At 44.0% G+C, this 14,992-nt stretch overlaps 1 protein-coding gene across 1 annotated transcript in view; it reads left to right on the forward strand.

The window, feature by feature from the left end:
- The first annotated feature begins 8,589 nt into the window (after positions 1-8,589).
- HAS2 (hyaluronan synthase 2) overlaps positions 8,590-14,992 on the forward strand; it is a 30,637-nt gene continuing 24,234 nt past the window's right edge. The window contains exon 1 of the mRNA XM_049632945.1: positions 8,590-9,257. The gene's annotated coding sequence lies outside the window, so the exon portion shown is untranslated. The remainder of the gene's footprint in view (positions 9,258-14,992) is intronic.

Genomic DNA, 14,992 nt, shown 5'->3' on the forward strand with positions numbered 1-14,992 from the left:
TGGCGTATTAGCTGGGGTGGGTAGGCAAGGTGCACGGGGGCTGGAGGGGCAGGCTTAGCTCGCTTCTCCCTAGGTGATCCACTCCAGGAGGAGCCCTGTGGCAGCGGGAGGGAGTCAGATCCGCTGCCGGAGGTTTGGCTCCGCAGAAGCACAGAGTTGGGTGTTTGCGCGGAGCAAGCAAGTTCCCTGGCAGGAACTGGTTCCCTTTGGGATTTTGGCTGGGGGATGGGCGGGGGAGATGGCGCTGGCGCCTTTGTTCCCCGCCAAGCTGAGCTCTGCCGTCCGGGGGCTCAGCAACTCTCCCTCCCTTTGTCCTCCAGCCTTCCCGCTTTCCGAGCAGAGCTGTTAACTTCTGACCTCCCAGACGCTAAGTCGCGCTTGCTGTCGGAACACAGTCCGTCCGGCCCCTCCGCTTTTGCCAGCCAGACTCGGGGGCTCTGCTTGGCCGGCGAGCCGCCCCTCCGCCCCGGCTCCCTCCCGCCAGTCCGTGGAGCGCGCACCGTCTCGCCGCCCTTCCTACCCTCTTCCGTGGGCCTCTAGTCTGCGCTTGACTCCGGAGACTCCCTTCTGCTAATCCTCTGGCGGTTTTCTGGGTTCTTTAGGCAGGTGTAGGTGGAATCTAAGTGATCGGCAGGACGCGTTGTGAGCCCCGCGTCCTCCTACGCCGCCATCTTCCGGAACCGAGTCTGTAGTTTTAAAAGCAGCCAAGTAATTGCAGGGGAGGCCGCCCTCAGTCCACACTTTGAGTTCTGCAATTTCTTTTCACCTCGGATTCTTGGAGATACCTGGCTTTTCAAAACAAACAATAAGGCTACTTCCCAAATTGCTTAATAGCAGCCTGACAAATTTGGTGTGAACAAACAACAGGTGCTATCTGCAAGAGGTGAGTCAGGACCCGAGTCAGAATGTGTACTGGTTCTTGGCTTACGCGTAAATACGTAGATGGAACCCTGGCCTATTGAGTTCTCAAAACCAGCGATCTGGGCTGAACTCTGAAACTTTAAAATCCTCGGAAAAAAAAAAAAAAATGCTATGGGTGAGGACGTGTGCATAATTCAGAAAAATGGAATTCTTTTGAATAGCATCACAATTCCTTGCTTTTAACCCCAAATTATCCTGATACCTGTGGTAGGCAGGAAGTGACTAAGGCCATGCATGTGGAGTGACGCCTCTTAATGGTATTTTTAGGACTGAAGGTGGCGGTACGGGTCTCAGGTGCCATTGGAATGGTAATTCTGCTAATTGGGTCTTGGAGCTAACACCTCTCTTGGAGAAAGGTAGGAAGTCTCACTTTACTGAATTGGTTCAGGGTTTTTCCTTCCAAGGATTTCAGCCACCTGTATTTGAAGGCAGGCTTCTCACCCTGAAAGTTTGGATGTTGTTGTTTTTCTAAAAGGATAAAAGCAGTTCTCAATGCCTGAGGAAGGCTAAATGGGATGGATTCTTGAAAAACTTTGTATTTCTTGGTTCCTATTCTTCTCGGGTAGCTTTCTCCCAAATACCTAAGAGTCCTTTGAGATTTCCCCTCCCCCAATTTAGGCTTTAAAAAGAAAATTAGTGTGACTCATTAGAGAAAAAAAAAGGTTCACTTAGGGTTCCCCCCCCCTTTGTCTTCTTTTTAAAGCTTTAAGTATATGATGTAACGAATTAGGAAGATGTGATATTTTCAAAGACTGAATAATACTTCTTTTGGACAAGGGAATTTTTAGTTCCTCCATGAACAGATTTTGGAGAAAGCAATCTGTGAACCCCCTGAAATAGTATGGAAAAATTTGAGTGAATATTCACTTTTCTGGGAACAGGGTCAGTTTTTTTCTTAATTATAAAAACGGGTTCCCTCTACCTAGAAAACTTTAACAACTAGTAAGAAATAAATTAGTTTAGAATAAGAAATACGAATATGGAATCAGAAATAACATTAGTTTATAGAAATTAAGCATATCTTTTCTAAGATTTTAAAAAGCTGTAAAGTTTGTTAATCTTTTCAGGACTAAGGTGAAAATCTCCAAGGCAGATCATTTAAATAATATGGCTACTTAATCTAATTTCACAATTAAGACTATTAGCAACTGCTTGTGGACACAGATATAACATCTTCTCCTTAGTCATTAGGATTAGGATTAAAATATCAAAGGACAAGTAGACTACACATTTCCCTTTGAGTAAGACTTTCTGCTTTTATCGATTTGTCACGTAAATAATAAATCCTCATTGACAGAAATTGTTGGCATTCAAATCAAGGAGGATAAATGGTTTTGTCCTTTTCTGTAATCTGAGTCAGAAAAATCCAAATTATAAATGTGTTATTTACACTGTATAAAGAATTTGCTCCCCCTCCAATCCAATACATAGGAGCCTGGAGGTAATTTAAAAAATTAAAATTTATATAAAATAATTTTAAAAATTATCAAAACATTTTGATAGACCAATAATATGAAAGTAAAGCTCCCACATATTCAGTGGTTTAAGGTGCAGTTCCAAAAGATAAAGTTTTCTTTCGATATATGTAATTAAATAAACTCTACATTCAATGTGGGGCTACAAGTCACTATCTTACTCGCATGCTCTACTGACTGAGCCAGCCCAGCATCTCTCTTTATTCTTTCTTAATGTTTATTTATGCTTGAGAGAGAGAGAGAGAGCATGGGAGAGGCAGAGAGAGAGACACACACACAGAATCCGAAGCAGTCTCCAGGCTCCGAGCTGTCAGCACAGAGCCCGACGCGGGGCTTGAACTCATGAACAGTGAGATCAAGACCTGAGCCGAAGTCAGACACTCAACCGACTGAGCCACCCAGGCACCCCAAGTCATATAATATTTTAAAGATAGTTTCCTCACTCATGGAAAGGAATGTTAGAAGGTGGTTACAAAGAGTGTCTGATGAGAAAGGGATTTCCATCCCTTTTCTTTCATTTGAATAATCCTTACAACATAATTCTAATAATAATCAGGATGTAATCTGAAATGATCAACAATTGATAATTTACTACTCTGATATGGTAAGATCTTCAAAAACTATAATAAAATATAAACTATCCTCTTCTACCTTTATCAGTGAATCAATAAGTATTTGGTCTTTTCCAATGTGTTTATTCTAATTTCCTGGATGTCTGATAGATGCTTCCATATCTCCCTATATTCACATCTTCAAATTTAGTCATAAACACAGTTAGCCATACCCTTTTCAAAATTTGGTCTGAATGAAAAAGAGAGCCTCAAAGTTTAGCCTTGGAATTAACATGAAAAGTAGTCTGATATCTATGTGATTCTGGAAACTCCTTCACATTATCCAAACTGGGATCTAGAAAACTAAATTCCAGTTCAATCTCTTTCCATTTTTGCACAGCTCAGACTCACAAACTTCTATGTTTTGTAAAGCTGAAAAATGTTGTGTTTTAATCCCTACTGGGGCACAGTCTTAGGGTTTAGAGAATGTTACATCTCAAATGTATATAGAATAAGGAAATACAGGGGCGCCTGGGTGGCTTGTCGGTTAAACGTCCGACTTCAGCTCAGGTCATGATCTCATGGTCTGCGAGTTCGAGCCCCACGTCGGGCTCTGTGCTGACAGCTCAGAGCCTGGAGCCTGTTTCAGATTCTGTGTCTCCCTCTCTCTCTGACCCTCCCCTGTTCATGCTCTGTCTCTCTCTGTCTCAAAAATAAATAAACGTTAAAAAAAATATTAAAAAAAAAAAAAGAATAAGGAAATACATCAACATTTGAAAATCCTGCATTACTCAGTGAAAGGGTATTTTCCAAAGAATCAATTCACAATGTAAATTCATGAATGGTTGTAAAGGATGCATTTAAATTGTAAAGTAAACCAACAGATTTTAATGTAACAGAGTATACAAAGTTCATTCCTATTGTTTTATTTTTTATTTACATTACTATTGTTTCAGATACAACATTGCAATTTACCTTTATAAAATTACTATTTGGGAGCGCCTGGGTGGCTCAGTTGGTTAAGCTGTTGGTTAAGTGTCTGACTTGGGCTCAGGTCATGATCTCACGGTTCCTGAGTTCAAGCCCCACCTGGGGCTCACTGCTGCCAGGGCAGAGCCTCCTTTGGATCCTCTGTCTTCCTCTTTCTCTGCCCCGCCCCCACAAATAAATAACATTAGAAAAATAAAATAAAAATAAAATTACTATTTGTTGGGATGCCTGGCTGGCTTAGTCATAGAGCATGAGACTCTTGATCTTGGAATCCTGAGTTTGAGCCCCACATTGAAAAAAATTTATTATTTTTATTACTTAAAAAAAAATTATTGGGCTGCCTGGGTGGCTCAGTCGGTTGAGCATGCTACTTTGGCTCAGATCATGATCTCACGGTTCTTGAGTTCAAGCCCTGCGTCAGGCTCTGTGCTGACAGCTCAGAGCCTGGAGCCTGCTTCATATTCTGTGTCTCCCCCTCTCTCTACCCCTTCCCCACTCATGCTCTGTCTCTCAAAGATGAATAAACGTTAAAAAAATTTTTTTAATAAAAATAAAAAATAAAAAAAATTATTACTGGTCAAGTTTTGACATAGTGCCAAAGAATATCTAAAAAGACGACTAAGATACTTCTCTAGTTTCCAATTACATATCTGTTTGAAGCCAGATTTTTTTATATACTTCAGTCAAAACAACAATTGGATGTTAAAGCAAATATGAGAATCCAGCTGTCTGCTATTAAGCCAGATAGTAGAGATTGCAAAAATGGAAAACAATGTTACATTTCACAAAAGCATTATTAAGTTGACAAGCCATTGTGTTTATTATTATTTTAAATGAACTAGTAAATATTTTAAAACTTTCAGTCAGCTTTTATATCTAATCTGGTAAATATTGATAAACATAAACCCTATAAGCAAAGCTTTGTGAAGTCTGCAATAATTTTTAAGAATGTATAGAGAGGTCCTTTACATCAAAAAGTTGAGAGCCCCTTATGCCTGGAATTGTGAAGGTACCAAATCCTTTTTCTGGAAACTGCCTCTCAGACATAGTGAGCACTTCTTTTGTGATGTGGGAGGAGGGAGATCAGCAACAAGATACTAACTCACATTAACTAAAGTAAAACTCCTACCTCTGAATTTCTTTGCTACATTGTCTTGTGTAGTCGACAACATAATAAGTAGAAGTTGTATAAGGTAGGAGTTAGGATGTCAAAACCTGAAACACCTGTCATCTGCTGATCCAAATAGCTCATGTTTGGGGCACCTGGGTGGCTCAGTCGGTTAAGTGGCCGACTTCGGCTCAGGTCATGATCTCGAGGTCCGTGAGTTCGAGCCCCGCGTCGGGCTCTGTGCTGACAGCTCAGAGCCTGGAGCCTGTTTCGGATTCTGTGTCTCCCTCTCTCTCTGACCCTCCCCTGTTCATGCTCTGTCTCTCTCTGTCTCAAAAATAAATAAATGTTAAGGAAAAAAATTAAAAAAAAAAACAAATAGCTCATGTTTAAAATAGAAGTTATATTTTAAATTAATTATCGAATGTTATTCAGGTGGTTGGTGCTGTAGATTGTGTAACTGAATCTCATGTCCCCTAATTTGCTGCTTGTGGATCAGTACTACATGGCTGGTGGCCATAATTCAGGCCTACGACTCAGAAGGGAATTTTGGTTAAATGTGAAGGTTTGGGTGTATCCATGGGCACAGAGAAATATTCAATCCATGAGATTCAGTGAGATGACAGCAGGAAGCTGAAGTAGGTCAAATAAATGAGCACAGGATAAAACCTCAGTCAATGCTCATCAAGAATAATATACAGAATAGAAAGCCAGGAGAAGGGTACTGTTGTTTGAATACCCACAACGGTTCTATTAGCAACCACTAGGTTACATTTGGAACCCCTAGCTTACATTACCTAAGAGTAGATTTTAGCCCTACCCTTATCTCCTAATATAATTTGACAAATTATATCATCATAACAACAGTGTAAAGCAGGTATTTTCTTCATTTCTCAACTAGGAAATAAAGGTCTAGTGAGGTGAATATGCTTCCAGGATCACACAGATTCCACATCACACAGTCCCAAATCAAAGACAGGGTTTGGATTTCAGGTCTCTCTTGGGGCACCTGGGTGGCTCAGTTGGTTAAGCATCTGACTTCGGCTCAGGTCAGGATCTCATGGTTCCTGGGTTTGAGCCCCACATCTGGCTCTGTGTTGACAGTTCAGAGCCTGGAGCCTGCTTTGGATTCTGTGTCTCCTTCTCTCTCTGTCCCTCCCCCACTCAAGCGCGCGCGCTCTTTCTCTCTCTCTCTCAAAAATAAACATTAAAAAAGAAAAAAAAAAGAAAATCTGATATATTTAAATATATATATATATATATAATATTCTACCCTTGAGGAACTTTCATTTCTGGCTTGAAATTGTACTAGCCTTTTCCCTATTCTCTTGAGGTAGGGGGAACTGATAGAAATGCATGGATATGTAATGAGGTTTTATATTCATTCACAGTCAGGTAACATTTTACTTTTTCTTTATGGGCCATGAATTGCAAGTAAAAGGGGACAAACAACAAATGTGCTTTTGTTTAATAAAGAAACCCAGTTTTACTAAAGGTTCTTATTGCTGGAACTATTAGCAAAGGGGCAGCTAAGTGCTACTGAGCAAAAATCTGCAATTCTGCATTACAAATAATAAGCATAGACATTTAGAGCTAAGATTGAGTGTTCCTGTGGGGTCCCACAGCTAGACACTTGGCACCCACAATTTTCACCGTACCCGTAAATCGGCTTAATCCGCATTATATGTAAGAGTACATAAGTCAAATAATATGTTTTTTTAAATAAATTTTTTTAGCGCTTTATTTTTGAGGGACAGAGACAGAGCATGAGTGGGGGAGGGGCAGAGAGAAGGAGACACAGAATCCGAAGCAGGCTCCAGGCTCCGAGCTGTCAGCCCAGAGCCCCAGGAGGGGCTTGAACCCACGAACCGCCAGATCATGGCCTGAGCCGAAGTCAGACGCTTAACCGACTGAGCCACCCAGGCGCCCCCCAGATAATATATTTTCAATTACAACTTAGCCTTTAAAAACTATCATACAACTAAAATTCAAGAAACAGTCTAAGTGGGATGAATCCGGCTCTGAAATTTAAGCCAGTTCCTCAAGAGTTGAATCACTTCAGGCAGTGTTCACACAAAGGCTGAAGCCTTGAAGATTTGTTGGGGAAAATCAGTGAGTGGGTTTCCCCAGACCAGCGTGAAGTCATCAGGCCAGGGCAATGCTTCCCAGAGGTGTAACCGCGGCGGGAGGGGGTGGTGGTGGTGGTGGTGGTGCGGGTGGGGCGGAAACGCGCGGTACTTTGCAGGTCGGCCCCTGGGGACTGGGTTGGCCGACTACCTGGCCTGGTATTGCAATAAAATTCTTGACCTCTAAGCACATCCCCTAACACCACACCCAGCGCGAACTTGTTGAAAAGCATCGTTCCTAGTTTACTCGGCTTTTCTGTTTTGACTTGTTCCTTATTGTCCAAAATACGTGATAAGGAGCAAGACCCCACTTTTCAAGGCCTAGCTGAGTTCCAAAGCAGTTCACACTTCAGAGGATCCTTGGAAGGTGGGGGAGGAGGGGGGGGGAAGCAAAGGAAAGGAAAGAAATCTCTTTTTACCCTGCAATAATTACAGCGGAACCTTCAATGGCCAAATTAGTGAATTTGTAAACCCACTCTCATTTTTTCCTAAACAGTGCCACCTAGTGTCCATTTTAAGTCATCAGGAGACGCTTTGGCGAGGACCAAAGAGAAAGAAAGGGGAAAAGAGTAACCGGGAAGACTCTTTCCAGCTTTAGGGCGTTGGGGAAAAGATGGAGAAAAGAGCGTCTCAAATATAAGTATTCTGATTCGTTTTCTTAGAAAGCTCGAAAGAAGCAGAAGCCATTTAAGCCATTCCCTTGGAAATGGCTTTTTCTAAGCGCGCTACTTTCGAGTTCTACGGAGCACGATTTTTATTTTGTTTTATTTTATAATGCTCGCTGCTTGCGTGTTTTTACGTGAGGGGGCCAAGTGAAGGAAAAAAATGTAACTATGTTTCCACTTTTCCCGCCACCCAAGACCGAAACTTCTGTGTAGGTAGGACTTTGACACTTGACGTCTGCTCAGAAACTTTTGAGCTACTGGGAAGAAAGGGTTAACACGCGGTAGACCTGTGGCCGATTTTATTTGGAGTCGCTGCCGGCGTTCGGAGGTTCCAGGTGTGCACACACACACACACACACACACACACACACACACACCCCTCCCAGCTATCTCTCCCCAGGGCTGTTACTTAGTAGCCTAAGGGCACCATTTGGCCTCACAGCAAATTAGTTAAACCGTTTGGGGAGTTTATCGCGAAGAGGGAATCCTTGTAACTCAGACCGGAGCTGAGGGATTTCTGCAAAGCGCGGCCTCCCAGCTCCGTCGCTGGAGGGAAGGAGGGAATCAGGTGGTGGCCAGCCTGTGCGCAGTGCATTTCTCTGCACACGTTAGCAATCAAGTTAATTGAATTCATTGGAGTTTAGAACCGGCCTCTAGCTCAGAGAGGGCTTTGAATGGCCAATTTCTCTTTCTTCCTCTCCCCCTCCCCGCCTCCCGCCCGCCCGCCCGCGCTCCCAGTTCCCTCCCCCCGGGTTCCCCAGTCCGCACCTCCCTTCTCCACTCCCCTCAACCCCCACTCCCTCCTCCGCCCTATTAAAACACCCACCGGCTCACTTGTTAAGACCCCCTTAAGTTGGAGGAGGCAGAAAGGCAACAACAGCGAGGAAGGAGAAGTCAAGACGTCTGGAAAGAATTACCCAGTCCTGGCTTCCAGCAGCCCATTGAACCAGGGACTTGAACCAGCCCCAGCCAAAGACTTTCTCCCGATTCTGCGCTTCCTGGGTTCTGCTGAGACTTCACCGGGCTTTTCTTGATACGAAAAAGAAAAGAGACTTTCCGTTATCAGGGGAGGGGGAACTGGAGCAAAATAATAATAATAATAATAATGATAATAATAAAATAAAAATAAAGTTAATTTATTTTTAAAGCACAAATTTTTCTTTTAAGAATTAGACTGAAGTGCAACGGAAATATTAAAAAGAATAGTGGTGAAATTTCCTTTTAAAGTGGGGGTGAACCAAACATTTCAGACTCCCCCCCATCCTTTTTAAATGTTGTTTTTAAATTTTTTATTTTTTTTGGCCGGTCGTCTCAAATTCATCTGATCTCTTGTTACCTCAATTTTGGAAACTGCTCGCCACCGACCCTCCGGGACCACACAGACAGTCTGAGGACAACTTTATGACCAAGAGCTGAACAAGGTACGTTACACTGGCGCGATATGGTGAACCAGGAGGGCCCCCGAATAGGCCAGGGAGAGGGAAGAAATTACCCACATAAGTGTTTAAAAATTGTAAAGCTAGTTTTCGACAGAGAAGTTTGAGGTCTGATAATTTCCAACAGACTGAAAATCAGGGGATATTTCAGATCACTGTCAGGCTTGGCAATACAACCCTGGCTTTCCCCATCCCTGCGGCGCTCGGCAGAAATCCGCTGCCTTTCTGGGAACACAGGTAACCTCTCTGCCTGGGAAAGACTGCACGTCCCGAGAGGTACTTTTCCACTCCTCATCTTCCGGAGCCGCAGAGGGGCTCCCGGGCTAGGTAACCAGAATTTCCACTGTGCAAGGAAAATGCATTCCGCACAGCTACCCCCCCCCCTCCTTTGCCCCTTCCCTTCCCATCCCTTCCCTTCCGTTCTTTTCCCCCCACACTCTACGTTGGGAGGAAAACCCTGGAACAGCCAGCTCAGTGCCTTTTACTTGTAAGTGGGAAACCCGCTTCTTACTTGGAATGCAAAGGGTTAAAGTGATTTGGACTCCCAGCTCCTGGGAGCCGAGACCCTCCGAGAAGGAGGGTCCTTCGCCACCTCCTCGCAGCTACCGGCCTCGCTCGGCCACTCCCACTTTCCCGGGCTTCCTGTCCTTTGCACTCCCTGGACCCCAAGGCAGTGTCAGGCTCGGTCTGCCCGGGCTCAGACCGGCTCCGGAAGCCTTACTTGGGCCAGGGGTCCCGGACACAGGCGGTGGCAGCCGCCGACCCGAGCGGGTGGAGGGCGCGCGAACCTCTGCTCGCCGCCGCCCGGGGGCAGGGCGTGCGTGGGGACCGCGCGCTGCAGCGCAGGCAGCTGCAACGTCCCGGGAGCCAACTCCGACGTGGCACCGAGCACGCTGGCGCTTCTCTTCGCAGCTGCAGCGCGGGGCCGCGCGGGTGGGGGGCTTGGGGGTGCCGTCCCCAGCGCCCGGCCTGGGGAGGGGGGACGGGGGCGCGCGGGAGCTGGGGCGAAGTGGGAGGCGAGCCAGAGGCAGGGTTGGGATGGATAATCAACACCTTGGGCGGAATTGGTCACGCTGGTTCCCGCCCAGCGTGAGCGAGGGCTCCGAAACGGGTCCCCGTGAACTGGAGGGCGGGTCTGAAAGGAGGGTCTGTGCGCGGGCCGGACGGGGAGGCGAGAGAGCACTTCCCCTCCGGCCAGGGAAACGCAGCCGAGGGGAAACGGCGCTGAAAGGATAATTAAGGCTGGAAAGAGGGGCTGGGAGCGGAGAGGCGGTGCCTGGGGAGGAGGGTTTACAAGACCCGGGTCCTATTACACCGGCTTAGGTGCCAGCGCCTCTTTTTCCATCCCCCGAACGCGCGCGCGAAGTACTTGGACTCGGCGACCCTGCGCGCCTCCAGGGCGTGCGAGCCGCTGCAGCCGCGCGCCCAGAAGGTGCGTGGAGGAGCCCTGCCGGCCCCTCCCCGCCCGGTTCCCCACGCTTGGGGACCGTTGCAGCCGGGCGTCTCCCGAGCTGCTGCCCAGAAACGCTGCGCTCCAACCCACGTGGCTGGCCTGGGATTGCCTTTGACGTCACACCCTGGGGGGGAGGTGTGACGCAATAGGTCGGGGAGCCCTGATTGGCCGCGAAGGGCTTTCCCGAACTGGAGGCCTGAGTATATATAGACTCTCAGCTCAGTATTGAGAGTAGAGTGAAGGGTATTGGTAGTTGGGCTCTGCTGAGAAACTGAGGTGACTGCCAAGATGGGGAAAGACTTCACTGCCCTTTGTAGATTTCAAGCCCTTTTTTTTCCCCCTCGCAGATTTTTCACTGCAGTGAGGGTGTATGATAATGTACCTTTGGAAGTGTTAAACAAGATTATAATTGTTTAGAAAGGTTTTTTTTAAACCACTTTTTAAAAGGTCAACACTTATTCAAACACATATGCAGTGATGAAAGGTTTAAAATTAAAATGTGCATTTATATAGAATTGGCTAGGACAAATATTTGTGTCCATCAAATTATTTGTAGATACTGTTTTAAATTTTACAGAATAGGATTGAAAAGAATACTTAAATTCTAAACTTTTTCTTTTCATACCAATGTGTGCAAATTGACTCATTAATTATATTTTTGCTGCGTTTTTCTAGTTGCTAGATACGATTACTGGAACCACTGAGGTGCTGCATTTTTAATATCCATCATGCCACATCTCAGGTTTTTCCCACTGCTTGGCCCTTTTACGTTTTCAATAAACGGTTAACTCTTTAACGTGCCTATGTTAGTGTCTATATTATGTCATGTGTGAGTTCGCAATTTTGGAACAAGTATTCAGAATCCTAGGTAAATATTTCTGGATGATAGCATTGTCATTAGAATATCATTACTCCTATTCACATTTTTTAATTTATGTATTTCCTGAGGGGAATAGAAAACAGTCTTGTAGATACATTGACAAAAGTATATTACCTCAGTTGCTTGTGTTGTACCTGGAACTAACTCTTTACCAGAGAAAGTTATGCAGCTTATAAAAATGAAGTTCTTAAATAGACGATTAGCATCAAATTTGCATGTCACTCTCCACAAAGCAAAGATGTAGTAGGTTAACCTTCCCGGAACACAGGACTTGAGCAGCAAACGAATAAGAAACTTACTAGAAAGTAAGTCAGATTGGAACTAATAACTTTTGGTAGGTTTATAGAATAGCATCACAGTTTTGAATTTCATAAACTCTTGTTTTACACATGGTTTCCTTACCAGCTTTCTTTTAAAACAATTTTTTTTTTTTTTGACATTTTAAGCACAGACTGATTCATTTAGTATCTATTATTGGAACTGTGGGGAAAGCCCTTGGGGAGCGATGTGTAGGTCTCCTTTGGCAAAGCTATATTACATTGTCATAGTTTTAAAAATTGAAGTATAGTTCCCACACAGTGTTACATTGGTTTCAGGTGTATAACATAGTGACTCAACAAGTCTGCTCTTCATGCTGTGCTCACCACCATTGTAGCTCCCCCTGCCCCCCTGCCCCCCTGCCCCTGGTATTGTACAAACATTGCAATACCAGGGATTCTGTTCCCTATGCTGTACCTTTCATCCCTGTGGCTTAGTCACACAGTTACATTTTTCGATCTAAGAGCAAGTAGTTTGTTACATTATCAGCATCCTGACTGTTACATAATATGGGAGTGATGAGTTAATGTAATTGGAGAACAGATCATAAACTCCACTGTCTCTTTCTGGTTCTGTTTTGTTTTTTGGTTGTTTTTGTTTGTTTGTTTGTTTGTTTGCTTGTTTTTGTTTTTAAATCCACCTTCACTCAGGCTGTGTTCCACTAGGAGCCTGCAAGGACAGAGCCAGTGGCAGCTAGTACGACAGCTGATTGGGGGAGACAGCTCCCTGTAGAAAAATCACCTCCACCTCAATTTGGTTTTAATCCTTTTCTCTCCAGTGGCAATCTGCATAGAATAAGTATCGCCCCACAGCATATACCTTAAACTATTCAAGTATATTTCGAATGTCACCAATACATATAGATTTAGAGAGTTTGTATATATACTGCCTTGTCCACAATCTGTCTTTTGAATTTGCACCCAAAGTAGGGCTTGGACTCCTGACCCCGAGATCAAGAGCAGCATGCTCTACTGACTGAGCCAGCCAGGCGCCCCACACAATCTAGAAAAATGTTGTTGGTATAGAAGTCAAAACAAATATAATGAGGTCACACTCTTAAATATTTCTTTAACTTAAATAATAAAATATTTACAAAAGAATGCCTCTAAAATGCATCATTTTACTGCAAACTAAAAAACAAAAACAAGATGCAGTTCACATTTTAATGGAATTTGTCATACAAAAAATATACTCAAAGAAGTCTGTAAATAACCACAGTGTAAGGCAAGATAGAAGAGGACCCACAAAAAGTGAAATAATGGCTACTATTTATTACATGTCTAAAATGTATCAGGCACGGAGTTAGATATTTTTTTAATGTTTGTTTATTTTTGAGAGACAGAGAGAGTGTGAGTGGGGGAGGGCAGAGAGAGAGGGAGACACAGAACTCAAAGCAGGTTCCAGGCTCTGAGCTGTCCGCACAGAGCCTCACATGGGACTTGAACTCATGAACCGTGAGATCATGAACTGAACCAAAGTCCCATGCTTAACCCACTGAGTCACCCAGGCGCCCCTATTTTATATACATTATATCTAATGTATATGGGCCAAACCCCCATCAAGAAAATTTTGTAATTAAAGGAGTCTTGCTTCAGAAAGGTTGAACAACTCAATCAAAGTCACAGTGTTTAGTGAGGAGTGTGGATGAAATTTAATCCAATAAATCTTGAATATAATGCCCTTGAACTGGACTATGCTGTGGCTGGACTAGTCAAATTTTCTGAGGGCTTAAATTGAGGAGAAATCACATCTGCGAGAGGTCAGGAAGGATTTTGTGAAGAGCCTTGGCACTTGTGGCACATACATGGGGTGTTGACCTAAAAGATAGTGTGCCCCAGAGCCAATGGAGGAACTTCGAGAACTAAGATTCCATGCCAAGTTTTGTTTTGTTTTTTGTTTTTTTTTTTGTTTTGTTTTTGCAAACTTTCTCCCCTTTGCCACACTGAACTCTAGGATGAAGTTTATGGCGGTGAAACTCAAGAACCAATAGGGCAGTTGGGCGAATTGGCATCCTGGGGGTCATGGATCATTGCTGATGGTACAAATGAGGAAGAAATCCGAGACCTACAGCTGTGGGTGCAGACACAGCTGGGGTGACAAGGCCTTTGAAAGGCTTATTGCCTAACCTTGCGAGCTTGGCTCCAGGGTCTCTGCCAGGATCGATGCAGTGGGACTGGAGAGACAAAGGCCAACTTCAAAGCCAGAGAGGGAGAGGAGGTCAGAAGGGGACAAGATGAGGGTCATGTGCTCTAATATGTCCCAGAGGGTAATGTTCTCTAATGTGAAGACTATTGAGAAGCTCCGTTTGGGTACTTTTACCTCGGATTTCTAGTTGAGGACAGTAGCAGAGGCAATATGCATGGAGGAATGCGTATCAATCCAAATAAATCACTGAGGTTTTCTTAGACTTTAACCCAGTGATTGCCAAACTTTGTTCCAATTAGAATCACTTATGGAGATTTGAAAATTACTGATGCCCTGTTAGCACCCCCTACCAATTAACTCTGGATGTTGTAGGAGCCACATATCAGTAATTTTTACAGATCCCCCCAGTTAATTTGGACATACATCAAAATTTGGGAACCACTACTTTTTAACCTCTGCTCACCACCATGGTTTCCTAATCCACTGGTAGCAGGCAAATGTCTACAAGCAAAGAATGTCTTGTAGTATAAAAACGTGGGTTTCCGTGCTCCATGCCAGTGTCACCTGCCTAAGTGAATATTCTTAATTCTGATCTACATATGATTTGAGGCTTAGCCCCCCCCCCCCCATCCTCCATACAGTGAGTTTAGGGGTAAAGAAAACCTGTGTTCCAGAACCAGTTCTGCTCTTTATGAGATGTGATTTTGAGCAATGCATTCTCTAAACAAATATTCTTTATGTATCTCCTTTTGGCCTTTGAGCCTTTGTATGTGTAAATATTGGCTACAAGTTAAAAAGACACCAACTTAGTCTTCAGTGGATTTGAGAACATAATAAAGAAGAGAGACAAGTGCACTTTATCCCTTAAGTTACTCTTCCTTTACATCAAAACCATTGGTATCCCATTGAAGCTGCAATAAGTAT

This window comes from Panthera uncia, chromosome F2, assembly GCF_023721935.1.
Source record: "Panthera uncia isolate 11264 chromosome F2, Puncia_PCG_1.0, whole genome shotgun sequence".
Classification (NCBI taxonomy): Eukaryota; Metazoa; Chordata; class Mammalia; order Carnivora; family Felidae; genus Panthera; species Panthera uncia.